The following is an 18715-nucleotide window of genomic DNA, read 5'->3' as shown; positions in this document are numbered from 1 at the left end:
GTACATATCTGGTTGTAAATCGTAAGTGGTACTGTTGGATAGTTTAAATTCAGCGCTTTATTTTGGTATCTACATCTTCCATGTTGGGTTAGTAGTTAGTTTGCTATTCGGGTTTTCCCTATGTTAGAACACACATTTTATTTAGCTCACCAGCCTGTAGCATTCCTCCGGCTGACCCAGACAGGTTGCTCTCTCAGAGGTCCGCGTCTCAAGCATAAAACACTTGGCGAAATCGTGCATCTTGTCAATATCTTGTCAAAGTGTTGTATCGGCCGCGACTACTCTCATTTTATTACTGTTATGCAGTTGCTTAGCTAATAGGCGTGTGTATTTACTATGATTTAATTAATCAGTGATCCTTGTCAGTGGAAATTATATATTCTATTGATACAGTTATCTAATATTAATAAAACTGTGAACTATTACCACGTTTTCATTATTACCTTTTTTTGTTGAATGACACCCTGGTCTCTGGAGCACCTTGACAATGAAAAAAATAACAGGTCACAATTTTGGTAAAGTTAAATGTGCCATTTGTGAATTATTGCAATATGTCAACCTATCACTAAAAATATATAGCATAAGTCGCCATCTAAGTTTTCTTTCGGTTGGCGAATGCGCCGTGTATTTTAAGACGCATAAGTGTTTTTATTTAATTTAGATACAGTCGTGATGTCACATGTTTCCACATCCTTCTATAATGTAGACATATGTAAATTTCAGCGCCTTCAGAAAGATTTCTTTGCCAGAATTACATACTGATATATCTACGTCATCAACTGACAACTGGACATTCTTTTGGCAGTCGTAGTTGTCCCATTTGCCACAAAAATTGTCGACGAAGGAAGAAATAATTCAAAACATTTTCCCTGGGGGGATGTTTTTAAAATATTAAAGCACTACATCGTCACATGTCAAAGCAATTGAGAGGATGGGTGTGTAAATTAGTTGTATACATGTTGCCGGAACTACTTTCTGCGTACACCGCTGTTTTTGTAGCTTACTCATTATAAGAGAAGGTGCTCGCGAATGGCTGTTGAGATGCAGAGTTGATAGCCATGCTCCTTAGAGCTAGGCTCCTAGGGCGAGATCTGCTCTCTCTAATGTCCTTACATCAATTTTTATTGATCTTCATCTCTTCCTGAGAACTCGTTTTTAAGGGCGGTCTTACTTCCGGTGAGAACCAGCTGCCGGATTAACGTGACAAGATCTCGCGAGATTTTGCGATAGGTGTCAGTTTATGGAACAGTAGAGGTCCTTGTTTAATGTTATCTATTTCAAACATCACAGGGTTCACCTCGTTCTTTTTTAGTTTTTTTTTTTAAATTGCCACTCCAAAGTAGAGGAGTTCGGATTTGATACCGCTTTTTGCAGTCATATAACAGTTTGTCCGCTTAAGTGACACTAACGACTACTGTCAAGTGCTGACAGATATAAGTTTAATGTCGGATTGAATTTGGAATTTGAAAAACACCCCGACTAACAACACCTCTGCTTCCACTCCCCTCCCTCTACCCCTCCCACACCAACCCTCATCACCACACCCAAACTCTAGGGTAGCCTAGTGGTTAAAGCGTTCGCTCGTCACGCCGAAGACCCAGGTTCGATTCCCGACATGGGTACAATGAGTGCAGCCCATTTCTGGTGTCCCCCGCCGTGGTATTGCTGGAATATTGCTGAAAGCGACGTAAAACCATACTCACTCACTCGCCCTTATTAACCATTCAAAGTATGTATGTAGGTGGATCAAGATTGTTTTACTCATATGACAACCTACATGCACAGGTGTGCGTGGCTGCTTTTACCAGTCAGGACTTGTGTCGTTTATAACATGCAAGCCGACTGAGGTACCATGCCGCAATTAAACATGACATTATACCATCTCCGAGCTAACCAGTCTTTTGATAAAATGCGGTTACGGTATTGAATCCACCACCTTACCGCTCTCCGCCCTCTAACCACACTAGGGGCGGTCGGGTAGCCTAGTGGTTAAAGCGTTCGCTCGTCACGCCGAAGACCCGGGTTTGATTCCCGACATGGGTACAATGTATGAAGCCCATTTCTCGTGTCCCCCGCCGTGATATTGGTGGAATATTGCTAAACGCGGCGTAAAGCCATACTCACTCACTCACACACTCACTCTAACCACACTACACCATAGGGCGGTTCCATAGTGTGTAAACTGAGTGGATCCATGATCGTGTCCATGGGATAATCGGTCCCCTAAATCACTGTCGGGTTCTATCCCCGGCCGCGTCATACCAAAAGATGTTAAAAGATGGTACTTGTTGTTACCCTGTCTGGCACTCGGCATTAAGGGGCTAAAACAAGGACTGGTCGGCTCGGGGTCAGTATACTGTGTCTGAGTGGGGTATTCATGTTAAACTGCTGCATGATATCTCAGTGTGCTAGCACTATAAATCAGCATCAGTCCGGACTAGTACAAGCAGCCACACAAACACACACACGTACATGCACGTCGCTATACAAGCGCAATAATCTTGGACGCGACGTTAAACCAAATTTCACCTCACCTCACCTGACCTAAATCACTAACAAAATGTACTCGTTTCTATTTAAAATATTCACATGGTTGATGCGTCACTTGGTTGATGTGTGTCATCGTATCCCAAATGCGTGGCTCGATGCTCATGGCGTCAGTCACTGGATTGTCTGGTCCAGACTCGATTACTGACAGACCGTCGTCATATAGCTGTACTATTGGTAAGTGCGGCGTTAAACAACCTGACAAACACACCTGACCAAATTAACCCGATACTGACTGGAGATACAGACATGAACCACTTCCTCCTAGCTTTGTATCTGTCATAATATCGACCGCAGCGTAATCCCCAACAAGCTAGGCTCTGACCACAATACAGTTGGACATTGTACTTCATGCTTTCCCCCGAACTGGACCAAGTGACGTCACGATCTGCCCTCACCATTGTTTTCGCAGCAGACTGAAGTATCACCGTAAAGAGTATTACAATTGTTCTTCAATATGAAAACGAGTTTATGGCCAACGAAATATATACTAATAAAGATCTACACCGACGAATGTGGCATTCTTAATGATGAAAAGTGGAAGGTCAAATTGTTTGTTTGTTTGAGTGTTTATTTGTTTGTATGTTTGTTTGTTTGAGAGAGAGAGAGAAATATATGTTTTCATACATTACAGATAATGTTTACTGCCTGCTATGTATTACTGAACCGTTTTATAGACATCAATATTTTGAACAAGAATAAAATGCAAATTGCTACATAAAGTCAGGTCCATATTATTAATTTGGATTGGGGCTTATGTTTGAGACAGTATGCTTTCAATCAGAGAACTAGTTTTTAGCGCAAGAGACATGCCAAGTGAAGATTATTTTCTTTTTGAAAAGCCCAATGAAACACTATCTTTTTCACATTTTCGGGAAAAAAATGGCAAGCCTACTCAGAACATCATTGATCGGTCTCATTTTTTTATTATTTATTGGGCAACACATACAGTCGTTCCTCCAGACACAGCTTTAATGATTTCTCTCATATTTCGAGTGTTCTATCAAAGCCGTTACATTTTTAAGGAAACCCTACACAACATAATCACTGTATTAATTCAAGGACGACATAAACAGCAGCTGGATGCCAGCTAACAGTTAACAGGACGCATTTCTAGGTGTTGGTGTTGATGTCATATGATACCCATTGAAAGTATTTGAAGGTATTCCATGACTAATGTGAAAATGTGGATTGTGTGTGAGCAGAACCATCTATTTTCACTCACTGTCCATTAGCAGTACGACATGTGCTTTTTGAGATTTGTCCACAACAAGCCTGGCGGTTCATCAGTAGAAATCCCCGAAAAGAGACGTGGAGAGATGAGTGTATACCTCTGCTCTATACGGCGATTTAAGGGCACATCCCATTACCCTTTCAATAAACCTTCGCCATTAGGTGTCGGCGAGAGTGTAGTATTGGCATGTGAAACGAGTCAATTAGTTGGTCTTGAAGAGAGGACTGGTCATATATAGTTGGGGAATGCGATCGGACAATGCAAACTGGACACTTGGACATAGCGGGTCTCGTCCATACGTTGTGTCCATAGAGATGGGACGTCAATTAACCAGGGATTATGGGCGTAATCTTTGTTAGGCCCTCGAGAATGATGTCGGATTTGAAGGCTTCACACATTGAGAGAGACAGGTATAAAAGTCGGATCGCATTACAGCTGCTTGTGATCGTTACTGTATATGGTTTAAACCATGCGTTTATTCTGTTAGTTCTGGTGAAAATGTGGAATTGTCCCTTGTGCCACAACATTCATGTTTCTGTCGTTGTAGGGGCGGTCGGGTAGTGTAGTGGTTTAAGCGTTCGCTCGTCACGCCGAAGACCCGGGTTCGATACCCGACATGGGTACAATGTGTGAAGCCCATTTCTGGTGTCCCCCGCCGTGATATTGCTGGGATATTGCTAAAAGCGGCGTAAAACCATCCTCACTCACTCACTTCTGTCGTTGTAAGCATGATACCAGTAGAAAGGTGGAACTGCCAGGTGACAAATGCAGATACCCTGTTTGAGACAATTCGAGACACCTCCTATACAGGAGAATTCGTTGACTGACACTGAGATGCGAAAATACAGTAAAACCTCATTAACTCGAAACCTGCTGACCGTCGACAATAAAACGAGTTACCCAGGGTGAGAGAGAAGATGTTGCTTACATTGGACTTGGTAAGGACTCAGTCCTAATCCTAAAGTTACATCGTCTTTTCTGTAGATCCCACCAAGGGTTCAGAGATTGAAGTATCCATGCATTCTGCTGAACTACTGTATATTTCAAACAATAACTAAATCCCGACCCCGTATGTATCTAACGGGTTGCCCAATCGTCTAATCCGCCGCAATTCGTTGTGTCGCGCCCTTAGGGGCATCAGAAACCCATGAGCAAGGGAATCCTGGTTCACTCCGATTATGTTCCTAGGTTTGCCAGCACCATACCCGTGCGCATAGCTTTCACCAAAGTGGTAAACGTCTGAGACCTCTTACTTTGAACTTCCCTCCCACATTAAGCTACCACGCCGTGATATAACTGGAACATACTGTTCAAATGGGCGTGAACACCAACTCACTCACCCGTCGCTTTCAAGATTATTGCACTTACATAACGAGATGTAAGCACGTGTGTTTATTTGTTTGTTCTTGTTTGTTTGTTTGTTTGGTGTGTGTCTGTGTGTGTGTGTGTGTGTGTGTGTGTGTGTGTGTGTGTGTGTGTGTGTGTGTGTGTGTGTGTGAGTGAGTGAGAGAGAGAGAGAGAGTGTGTGTGTGTATGTGTGTGAGTGAGAGAGAGAGAGTGAGTGAGTATGGTTTTACGACGCTTGTCTGCACGTGTGTGTGTGTGTGTGAGTGTGTGTGTGAGTGAGAGAGACAGAGAGACAGAGAGAGAGACAGAGAGAGAGAGACACAGAGAGAGACAGAGAGAGAGACAGAGAGAGAGAGAGAGAGAGAGAGAGAGAGAGAGAGAGAGAGTGTGTGTGTGTGTGTGTGTGTTTGGTATGACACGACCGGGATCGAACCCCACACCTTCATCCACCGGACCACGAGGGCGGTCACCAGGGAAGTATAAACCTACATGATTATAAGGTGTGTTAAATGCATCTCTCACCTTTCATCTTTTGAATTTACTTTTGGGGTTGATTAATAAAAGGATGGGGTTTCAACGTGTTATTAACAAGACACCAGAACGAACTATCAATAACACATTGGAGCAGATTAAGGACAGAGCGGCGACTAAAGATATGTCGTTATTGATGAGGAGAAAAAGTGTTAAGGATACAATGTAGCAGGTTCTCTCCGTAATCCCTTCATTATGATTGAAACAGATCCTTTACCATCCATTTGATATATACCAAAGTTGAAGTCTTTTGTGTCTCAGGACCGTCATAATAAGGAACTGATAGTAATCATTATTTCACAAGACTGAAAGTTATTACAGATGCAGAACGAGAAATATAAAAGAAGCAAAACATAACTCGAAAGTCTTATTTAAGTGTATTTTTGTATATTGTCTGTGTGGGTACGTTTCTACAATGTGAAACATATCACAGACCACATGAGCACATTTGAAACACTAGACACACTTGAAGCCTATTATATGTTTCTCCTAAAATCCACATATATCTGTGCCTGGAGAGACTCTTGACGTGACACGGAGTTGACCTTTCGCAAACGAAGTCATCAATTGTGTTCAAACCTTTTGAATAATCTCACAACTCAAGTTGCAGGTTCTCCTGAGAGTCTGACTCTCTTAGTTCTTAAATGTCTTAGTGTTACATCAGAGATTTGGAGCAAGTTTTCACGTTATGAGATAATTAAAGGTGTCCGAATACGCACTAACGATACCAAATAATCACTCTATGTGAATATGCAATGACCTGTTTGATTAAAGAGGTATTAACTTAAGCCAAATATGAACCATACAGTTCAACGCCATTGCATCTGCCTATAGGACAAACGCCATAACCGTATAAACTGAGGGGCCAAAAAACCGCCACCAAATAAATAATGGTCGTCAGTTTTCAACAAATTTGCCAAACAGCAGGGAAACAGTTGGGAATACATAGCTGGAATGCAACTTACCTATTCCCTGTGAACATGTGCACGTGCTTCACGTGATTTGCGAGAAAAGTGAATTCAATCACTAAAAAATCCAAAATGTGCACAAAGTTACCCGTATGACATTCTGGCATAAAACATAAAGCATGATTGTCCCCTCTCATCATATGACACCGTTTAAAACAACGAACATGCCTTGACTAACTGCAGAGCAGAGGGAGAGAGCCATCGGTATGTTGCAAATGGGAGCGACGCAGGAGCACGCTGCCAGGATGATGGGCTGCTTCAAGTGCACCATCGCCAGACTTGTCACACGTCACAGGCAAACTGCAGTACTGCAGACAGGCCGAGGAGTGGAAGACCCAAGGTCACGACCCCACAGGAAGACCGGTATTTGCGGGTGCTTCACCTAAGTCCAGATTCCTAACTGTGACGTCATCATCCGCAAACATCCTTGGACATCCAGTCAGCAGAAGGGCCGTTGCTAGACGACTCCACCTGTGTGGCCTCCGTGCCTATCGACCTTTCAAGGGAATGACGTTAACCTTTCTACACCGACGTCACAGACGGAGATGGGCCAGGACTATACAGCAGTGACAGCAGAGAAATTGGCGAAGAGTGCGCTTCAGCGACGAGAGGAGGTGCCAGCTACTCAAGCCTGATGGGCGGGTTCGAATCTACCGACGACGTGGTGAACGGACGGCACGTTGTTGCGTCCACGAAGTGGAGCCTTATGGAGGTGGTAGTGTCATGGTCTGGGGTGTCATCTGCGGGAACCAGAAGACAGATCTGGTCATCATCGACGGAAATCTCACTGCACGTCGTTACATTGATGAGGTTTTGCGGCCTGTGGTATTGCCTTTCCTGCAACGACACCCACGGACGCTGTTTCGGCAGGACACCGCTACCCCTCAAACAGCTCGAGTCACGAGCGACTTTCTGAACGCCAACAAAGGACCTTATTACAGTGGCCAGCTAGATCATCGGGCTTGTCGCCCATAGAGCACCTCTGGAGCCAACTTGGACGCAGGATTCGGAAACGTCAACAGCCGCCATTGACGAGGGATGCCTTGGCAATTGCCCTGCAGGAAGAATGGCGTAGGATCCCTAATCAGAATGTCAGGAGACTCGTGTACTCAGTTCGACGTCGAGTTACGGCCTGCATCGTTGCTAGAGGAGGTCACATCCGATACCGAGCCATGTGTCTAGCACGGGACTTTAAAAGAGATCGACGTCGATTCTGCGGGTGTGATCGAATACTGGAGAGTGCACCAAACATTATAAACATGTCTGCAGAACTTTAGGTACATGGTTTTTGATCATTTTCAAATACCGTTTTTGAATAATTGTTTTTTTTATAATAAAACATCAACTGTTACTAAATGTTGTGTTTGTTTTGTTTTAGACTAGAAAAATGTTTGGTTTTGTTTATTTTGCCTGTTAGTTTACAATACACGGGATCATGTCTCTATTTACTCTTTTCGGTTATCCTTGTTCCTTGCTTTAGATTGACACGAACCACGAAAACACAAACACGACAATGCTATGGAATAAACACGCAATTTAACTTTTCAAAGCTGGGACACGGTTTAAAAACCCCATCGTATTTGTTTATAATTTACGCACAGGGTTCAATAGAAATTTGTCCAAGACGATCCACCAATCGGTGGTCACGTTGTGTTTTAGAACACACAATTTTAATTTTTTTATGAATATCGGTTTATATTTCTTTATTCATGAAATGCTACAATATTCTTATGTGATTGATCAATGTGGTGTTTGCATTCAGACTGAATACGGTTTATTTCGCTTTTAACAATATTAAAACAATATCACACGGTGAGGAGACACCAAAAATAAGCTTCATACATTGTAACCATGCGCGAAATCGAACTAAGGGCTTCGGCGTAACGGGCGAACGCTTTAACAACTGGGCTATCCCAGCGACCCCCTTAGAAGGTTGATGTGAAAAGTTAATAAAACATCGGATCGGTTTGTTTGTTTGTTTGCTGTTGTTAACACCGAACTCAGCACTATTCCAACAATATGACGGCGGTCTGTAAATAATCGAATCTGGACCAGACAATCCAGTGATTGACATCATGAGTATCGATCTACGCTTTAGGATACGATGACATGCATCAACCAAGTCAGGGGGCGGTCGGGTAGCCAAGTGGTTAAAGTGTTCGCTCGTCACGCCGAAGACCCGGGTTCGATTCCCGACATGGGTACGATGTGTGAAGCCCATTTCTGGTGTCCCCCGCCGTGATTTTGCTGGAATATTGCTGAAAGCGGCGTAAAACCTCACTCACTTACTCAATCACTCACTCAACCAAGTCAGCGAGTCTGACCACCCGATACCGTTAATCGCCTCTTACGACAAGCACAAACGCCTTTTACGACAAGCATGGGTTGCTGAAGACTCGGATGATGTGCCCCTTATATCATGTGTTCGCCCCGATTATGTTTCTAAGTTTTGTCAGCACCATACCCGTGCTCGTGGGTTTCACCAAAGTGGTAAACGTCTGAGACCTGCATCCCTTCGGGCTTTCCTCCTACATTAAGCTGACACGCCGTGATATAACTGGAGTACTGTTCAAAGCAGCGTTAAACCCAACTCTCTCACTCACAAATCTGTAAAGCTTTTACCAAAAGTATTAAGGCTGAAATGTAAGGAACTAATGTTAGGTTTCTAGTTCCATATAGACATGATATCAAATATCCACTATAGAAGTGCCTATAGTAAAAATAATCTCCTGTTTCATTCAGATGAAACATATACCAACAGTACACCCCAACGTTCTTTCGGGAGAAGATTCCGTTATGGAAAGATATTAGCTGCATCGTTACAAAAAAGGGAAGATGTTCATTCGGATATTTACCGTCAATTATCAACTTCAGAATGATGCTTCATAATCTAAAGAATATTAATTTGTCTGTTCAGATATTCATTACTGTAGCACAATAAATAGGAGTGAAAAAGTCACATGTCTTTAAATGTTAACGAGATACTGCATTTGAAATGAATACGTTCGAATCAGTGTTTATCTGATATTTAAGGTATCATTATCGCGAAGTATTTATAGGCTTACATTACGGGAATAATGAGAAACTTATATAGTAGCTGTATGTTAGTTTGTTGTTTAACGCCGCACTCAGCAATATTCCAGCCATGTAAAGTCTGTCTGTAAATAATCGAGTCTGGATCAGACAATACAGTGATTGATAACATGAGCCCCGATCTACGCAATTGGGATAAGATGACGTGCATCAACCAAGTCAGCAAGCCTGACCACCCAACCCCATTAGTCGCCTCTTACAGCAAGCATGGTCGCACCTTAAGAAAAGCATCGGTTTAAGACCAATTCTAACCCTGATCTTCACGGTTATATGGTTCTTATGATGGTAAAAATCTGAAAAAACCCACACACATTGCTCATTTCAAGCCGCAACCATATCCAGCATCTTTCATCGTGTGCATGTATCGCTCATCTCTCAAAGATGAAAATGCACGTGCATGTGTCATGTACATAACACAATCGAAATTGTGCTTGCTGCCACATATCTACAGGCATATTATGTACAATTAGTCGAGAAAATTCTTCTTTTCACCAGGCGGTGAATTGTAAAGGAGTTCAGTGAAATATTTAGTCGACTTCATGACGTAGTTTCAGCCGTTGTGTTTCCATCGGTATCTGATGCAGGCACGGTACTCTACCGTTGCATGTCTTCGTCACAGGCAAGACGAACGGTGGAATACTCCTGCTGTGAAATGGCGCTTTAATAGCAAAACACAGACACCTGTGTCCGATAATTTGAGGTTATTGTCAATTATTGCTAAAATCTTTTGCCAAAGATTTATACTCGCTGAATCATATCATAAACCCCAGTAACGTATGGGTTGTGTGATAACAGTAGTTAATTAAACGATATATGTAACGTGTCATTACGCAAACGACCTAGATAACGACCACCTACACCAGATGTCATTAGATTCAGAAAATATCTGGACACAAATGGTCGAATCAGATGTCAGCTCGCATAATCATTATTTTCAGAAAATATCTGGACACAAATGGTCGAATCAGATGTCAGCTCGCATAATCATTATTTTCAGAAAATATCTGGACACAAATGGTCGAATCAGATGTCAGCTCGCATAATCATTATTTTCAGAAAATATCTGGACACAAATGGTCGAATCAGATGTCAGCTCGCATAATCATTATTTTCAGAAAATATCTGGACACAAATGGTCGAATCAGATGTCGCCTGGCATTATCATTATTCACGATACATGTGAAAATGATATGAATTACCAGAACATGTTATTGTACTGCACTGAAAGTGAATCATCATATAAAAGGTCGTTACTGGAGAGAAGATATCTAAAACTAATGAAACAGCACAAGTTACACAAGTTACATCGCAGTTTTATAGGTTACATTGTAGCTATAATAGGTTACATTGTAGCTATAATAGGTTACATTGTAGCTATAATAGGTTACATTGTAGCTATAATAGTTACATCGCCGTTGTACAAAATATATCGTTGTAGCTACACAGGTTACATTCTACAAATACAAGCTGCATTGTCGACATACACATTGTGTTGTACTTATAAATGTTACATTGTATTTTAACTTGCTAATTGTATCTTTGCTAATTATATTGTACAAATACAAGCTTCATTGTAGATATACACATTGTGTTGTACTTATAAATGTTACATTGTATTTTAACTTGCTAATTGTATCTTTGCTAATTATATTGTACAAATACAAGCTTCACTGTAGATATACACATTGTGTTGTACTTATAAATGTTACATTGTATTTTAACTTGCTAATTGTATCTTTGCAAATTATATTGTACAAATACAAGCTTCATTGTAGACATACAAATTTCAATGAAATTTACATCATATTTAACCAATACATATAACGTACTACAAAGTAGAAATTATGGAGACGTCATCGTGTTTTCTGTAGTCGATTCAGCTATGGCCATGTCAATATTTTGTAACTACAATATATAGTTTTATGTAGTCTGCTGTAACCTATCAGTAAGGTCAGGCAAGATTCCATTCCGAAATAGGCTCTAACACCTCTAAGTGTTAAGATGTGTCAGAGCAATTTGACGACACGACACCTGCAGGCCTCTTGGGTCACTCAAGATGACAAGCCCATGTCACTCAGCATGTCGTGCGCATGATACTTAGCATGTACGACACAGGATAAATAATCTCTTGTCGCAACTGACTGACAAGATATCGCGTCCACCTGCCTCTACATGGCACCTCTCGTGCATCCTTGTTTATGAAGAAGATCTGCCATAGCAATCAAACTCCTATATATGTCTCTCTCAATAAACATGTATGTTATATTTTTGTTCTTTAAGAGTTCATATAATTAATCAAATATACAAGCAATGTATTTACATAGTTTATCACCTTTTCTAATTATGCCTTACAATAATCACTAAATGATACTATGACATTATCAGGAATCTAGGAATTGTTCTAGTTTTCGTACAGATACTCTTTTAATATTTCTTCATGTTTCTGTGCACTGGTTCAAATACTACGCATATTGTTTTGGCATATTGTATTGTCTTTATTTAGGCTTACGCGACTAATATTGAAGAGAAGGTTATATTTTTGCTAGCAAAGAGCACTTTGGAAATAACTACTAAACACATACGAAATATTTTTGGCTTATTGTGTGAAATGTATTGTAAATAAAAAATACTTGAAAAGTGCAGATTATAAATCTTATAAAAAGTCACATCAATTGAATACACAGGAGGTATTAAACAAGTATATTTTTAAATAAAACCATTTAGGACTGACAAGAAACAATGTTATTTTTTTAACAAAAAAAATCATAAAAATTCATATTATATACTTGAAGAAATAATTATCAGCGCTCAGCATGATGCATATGAGTGGAGGTTAAAAAACTTTACCTATAGCGTGGATAAACTGCATTGCTACGTGTGAGAATATCATCACATTATGGGCGGATAACACTACAAAAACTACAATAATCATAAACATCATACTTTAATGCAGCTAACACAGACATTAAATCATATCTTAATGCAGCCAAAATAGCCACTAAATCACTGAAAGTGGATCGTCAAACATAAAGTTTCCAAAAAGGTTGTCTCAGCAATGTACTCACTTGTAAATCCAAAAGTAAAGTTTCCTTAAGTTGGTCCAAAGTAGATTCGTGTAGAGTGTTACAAGTTGACCATCCCCCGTGCTAGCACAGACCAAGCTTTCCTTTCTCAAACCAAAGACCGCCCTCCTCTTCTGGTCCAGTTAAATACTTTACCGTAACGTAGGCGGATGCACACCACAAGTCACTGCGCATGCGCCAGCGTTCGCCGCCATGACATGATTAGCTAGTACCAACACGCGTCATGGTGGCCTAAGATTTAATTGGTGATGAACAGGGCAGCGCGCTCCGTTTGAGAGAGCTCACAGGACAGGAACTGTCGCGTAGATTATCGACTACTATAGCCTGGCAGCAACTTGAGGGTCGATAAGGCGATAGGTAGTGTTCCAAGCATATTTATTATCTGTATAAAGTGAATTGTATGAAGGGTATTGTCAGATAGATTCTGATGAGGAGGTGAGGAAGGTATATTTGAAACCGCGGGTATTTTATTGCAGTGCCCGTGTCTGAATGTTAAAGAATATGAGGAAAGGGTATCTGGATTTTGAGTTCACATGTTAAATTCACATTTAAACCTGAAAGCGTCACGACTTATTTTATCGCAGAATTGCTCTTAGATGAATGCTAGCTACACAGATCAGGCAATTCTACAAAATACGATATAACACATCACAATACGCAACAATACAATTGAATACAAAATGTACATCACTGTTATCGTGACTGAACAAACACTAACAGCACATCATTGTACAGTATGTCACAGCTCCAACATCACATCGCAGTATATCACAACACCAACATCTCCCATCGCAGTATGTCACAACTCCAATATTACATAGCAGTATATCGCAACACCAACATCTCACATCGCTGTATGTCACAACTCCAATATCACAACACCAATATTACATAGCAGTATGTCACAACACCAACATCTCCCATCGCAGTATGTCACAACTCCAATATTACATAGCAGTATATCGCAACACCAACATCTCACATCGCTGTATGTCGTTGGTTGGTTTGTTGTTTAACGCCGCACTCAGCAATATTCCAGCTATATGACGGCGGTCTGTAAATAATCGAGTCTGGACCAGACAATCCAGTGATTGACATCATGAGCATCGATCCACGCCGTTGGGATCGATGACATGCATCAACAAAGTCAGCGAGCCTGACCACCCGATCCCGTTAGTCGCCTTTTACGACAAGCATAGTCGCCTTTTTATGGCAAGCATGGGTTGCTGAAGACCTATTCTACCCCGGATCTTCACGGGTCCGCTGTATGTCACAACTCCAATATCACAACAACAATATTACATAGCATTATGTCACAACACCAACATCACATCGCTGTATGTCACAACTCCAATATCACAACAACAATATTACATAGCATTATGTCACAACACCAACATCACATCGCTGTATGTCACAACTCCAATATCACAACACCAATATTACATAGCAGTATGTCACAACACCAACATCTCCCATCGCAGTATGTCACAACACCAATATCACATCACAATATGTCACAACTCAAATATCAAATAGCAGTATGTCTCAACACCAATATCACATAGCAGTATGTCTCAACACCAAGACCAATATTACATAGCAGTATGTCACAACTCCAATATTACAACACCAATATCACATCACAATATGTCACAGCACCAATATCACATAGCAGTATGTCTCAACACCAACAGCACAACACCAATACCATATCACAGTATGTCACAACACAAACATCACATCACAGTATCACGCAACATACACCTCAAAATAACAAGTTCCACATATCAACAACACAACACAAAACTACACAACGCAGCAATACACACTAAACAACATTTCCCCACAGAGCAGTACACAAGTGTTCAGCAAGAACCCAAACATGTCACAGCGCTATGCAACATCACACATTATCATACATATTTACACAGAATCACATAGTACCACACAGAAACACACCGAATCACACAGCATCACACAGTAACACACAGTAATTGACAGTAACACACAATACACAGTAACACACAGAATCCCCCAGTGTGACACAGAATGACCCAGTAACACACCAAAACACACAGTATCACACAGTAACACAAAACACACAGTATCACACAGTAACACACAGTAATTGACAGTAACACACAATACACAGTAACACACAGAATCCCCCAGTGTGACACAGAATGACCCAGTAACACACCAAAACACACAGTAACACTCAATAACACACAGAACCACACAGTATCGCACAGAATCACACAGTAACATACAAATTCACGCAGTAACACATAGAACCACACAGAATAACGCAGTATTACACAGAATCACACATTAACACATAGTGAGGTGAGGTGAAATGAGGTTTAACGTCGCGTCCAAGATTATTGCGCTTATATAGCGACGTGTATGTACGTGTGTGTGTGTGGGGGGGCTGTTTGTACTAGTCCGGACTGATGCGGATTTATAGTGCTAGCCCACTGAGATACCATGCCACAGTTTAACATGAATACCCCACTCAGACACAGTATACTGACTCCGAGCCGACCAGTCCTTGTTTTAGCCCCTTAATGCCGAGCCCCAGACAGGGTAACAACAAGTACCATCTTTTAACGTCTTTTGGTATGACGCGGCTGGGGATCGAACCCCGGACCTTCCGCTCTCCGGGCGGACGCTCTACCATTAGACCACGGAGGCGGTCTTAACACATAGTAACACATAGAACTACACAGTACCATACAATATCACTAATTAACACACAATAACACATAGAAACACACGGAATCACACAGCAACACATATCCTCACACAGTAACATACAGCATCACCAATTCACACAGAGTAACACATAGAACCACACGGTAACACACATAATCACATAGTAACACATAGCCTCACACAGTAACATACATCATTACCAGTTAACACACAGTAACACATAGAACTACACTGAATCACACGGTAACACATAGACTCACACAGTAACGTGCAGAATCACCCAGTAACACATAGAATCACACAGAATCGCACAATAACTCAGTCACACACATAATCACACAGTAAGACTTAGAATCACACAGTAACACACAGAACCACACAGTATCACACAAGGAACATACAAAATCACGCAGTAACACGCATAATAGCACACAGAATCACACAATATCACCCAGTATCACACAGAATCACACAATACATTTTCCAAAATAGAACTACAACACAACACAACATGAACATGAACACAACACTTTGCCCCTTAGAACCACACACTAACCACCACCAATCCAACGTCAATGCCTAAAGGTATATTGAAATTCATATAATGATATTCACTTTAAGATGTCAGAAACTAGTTTCCATAAAATTAATATAAATATGTATTTTAGAATGAACGGATGACACAAGGCACCTTGCAGTGAAACATGACTTTGTTCATATTAACGAGTGAGACAGGGCACCTTCCAGTGAGACATGACTATGTTCATATTAACGCGTGAGACAAGGCACCTTGCAGTGAGACATGACCATGTCCATATTCAGGAGTGAGACAAGGCACCTCGCAGTGAAACATGACCATGTCCATATTCAGGAGTGAGACAAGGCACCTTGCAGTGAGACATGACCATGTCCATATTCAGGAGTGAGACAAGGCACCTCGCAGTGAGACATGACCATGTCCATATTCAGGAGTGAGACAAGGCCCTTGCAGAGAGACATGACCATGTCCAAATTCAGGAGTGACACAAGGCACCTTCCAGTGAGACATGACTATGTTCATATCAACAGGTGACACAAGGCACCTCGCAGTTAGACATGACATGTTCATATTAACGCGTGACACAAGGCACCTTCCAGTGAGACATGACTATGTTCATATTATCGAAAGAGACAAGGCACCTTCCAGTGTGACATGACTATGTTCATATCAACAGGTGACACAAGGCACCTCGCAGTTAGACATGACTATGTTCATATTAACGCGTGACACAAAGCACCTTCCAGTGAGACATGACTATGTTCATATTATCGAAAGAGACAAGGCACCTTCCAGTGAGACATGACTATGTTCATATCAACAGGTGACACAAGGCACCATGCAGTTAGACATGACTATGTTCATATTAACGGATGAGACAGGGCACCTTCCAGTGAGACATGAATATGTTCAAATTAACGGATGCCACAAGGCGCCATGCAGTGAGACATGACTATGTTCAAATTAACGGATGACAGAAGGCACCATGCAGTGAGACATGACTGTGTTCAGATTAACGGATGAGACAGGGCACCTAGAAGGAGATATGACTAAACTGACAACGAAAAGAAACTTTACTATAGTTTTAAATCACTCTAGTTTTCAAGCTATACAAGATAGATGTATGAAGTAAAATGTATTGAAAAGATCAAAATCTCAACGAAATCAACATTTAATATGACAGTCATACAGTATCCGATATTGGATATTGAGGTGGGGTAGCATTACTAGCTTCCAACATAATGGACAAAGGGCACACACATCTGAAATCGGTCAGGTTCAGTGACACGTCACATTAATAGTAGGTGTGACCGCCCATTGCTACAACACACGCAAAAAATCTCTGGTGCACAGAAAATGTTAGTCGTCTTATGACGTCACATGGGATACGTCGAAATTCTTCGGGGGGGGGGGGGGCTGGATCATTTCTTGTCGGTTGGTTGGAGGATGTGGTTGGACGACGATCCATGATATCACTGAAGTGTTCAATGGGGGACATGTCTGGTGAGCGTTCAGGCAACGGCAATACGTTGACGTTGTTGGTTGCAAGGAAGTGCTGAACGATTCGGGCTGTATTGGGTCTGGCGTTGCCATGCTGATAAAGGACACCACGAGGCAGCTGTTGTAGAATTGGCAGGAACATCAGAAGAAGAATGTCATCCATGTAACGCTGAACTGTCAAATGTCCATTAACGATGACCAGTGCAGTTCTCTCCTACCCACAACTTTCTCCCCACACCATAACACCCCTCCTGAACGCAACATGCCGCCGTTCGTTCTCCCCTTCGGCGGTAAACCCGATGTCAGCTCTGAACAGACAGAACCGGCTTTCATCATTAAGAACGATCCTCGGCCAGTCACGTCGCTACCAATGACGTCTCAATCTCTGACGACGAGGTTGAGATGTCAATGGCTGTCTTCTGTAAGCTATGTAAGCCCTAATTCCTTGAGACCTGAGTCGCATGGCCACTGTTTGTGGACTAACCATATGCTCCAAGTTATTCGTCGCTTATGACTTCACTGACAGGAATCGATTCCGGAGATGCAAAATACGCAAGTACCGGTCTTCATTGGGCGTAGTTACCACGGGTCTGCCTGTTCTTGGACTGTCTAATGTCTGCCGACTGTATGTAACGTTGCATCAGGTTAGTTACAGCTAGACGGGAGCAACCAGACGTTTCAGCAATGTGGGCATGGGTGGCTCCATCTGCATTTTACCCAGGGCCCGCGCGCGTTGTTCGGGTGTCCGTCGCGCTGTTCTGACATGGCGTCCGTATCATTTACATACCCTTATTGCACGTGTAGTTTCGGCTTCCAATAGCGGCACGTATTTTTCGCTTTTTCGCCTTTTCTAAAACTGACACGTGCTTTGGACGTGTATTACTTTCTGCATAGAGCATTGCTGTATTTGGACGATGTGTTTTGCATTGATTCAGTTTGAACTTGTACTTTTAAACTTTTATATTTTCATTTTTAAAGCGTTGAAATTTCTTTTGACAGTTAGTGTTTGTTCATATTAACAGTGGTGATTCTATAATTCACATTCTTACCTATCGCTTTGTTTGGTGTCAAACCACAACCACAGTCTCTATCTGACCTCATGCTACCAGATTCCAAATCTTCCCCTGAATCTCACCCCATCATTACAATAGCCTCC

At 41.7% G+C, this 18715-nt stretch overlaps 1 protein-coding gene across 1 annotated transcript in view; it reads right to left on the bottom strand.

Annotated features, from left to right (window-relative positions):
• LOC139462062 (uncharacterized) overlaps window positions 1-12930 on the bottom strand; it is a 47273-nt gene extending 34343 nt beyond the window's left edge. The window contains exon 1 of the mRNA XM_071243565.1: window positions 12786-12930. The gene's annotated coding sequence lies outside the window, so the exon portion shown is untranslated. The remainder of the gene's footprint in view (window positions 1-12785) is intronic.
• Between the last annotated feature and the right edge of the window lie 5785 nt (window positions 12931-18715).

Source organism: Haliotis cracherodii, unplaced genomic scaffold (assembly GCF_022045235.1).
Source record: "Haliotis cracherodii isolate W230 unplaced genomic scaffold, xgHalCrac1.p SCAF_15, whole genome shotgun sequence".
Lineage (NCBI taxonomy): Eukaryota > Metazoa > Mollusca > Gastropoda > Lepetellida > Haliotidae > Haliotis > Haliotis cracherodii.
This window is presented reverse-complemented; position numbering and strand designations above follow the sequence as displayed.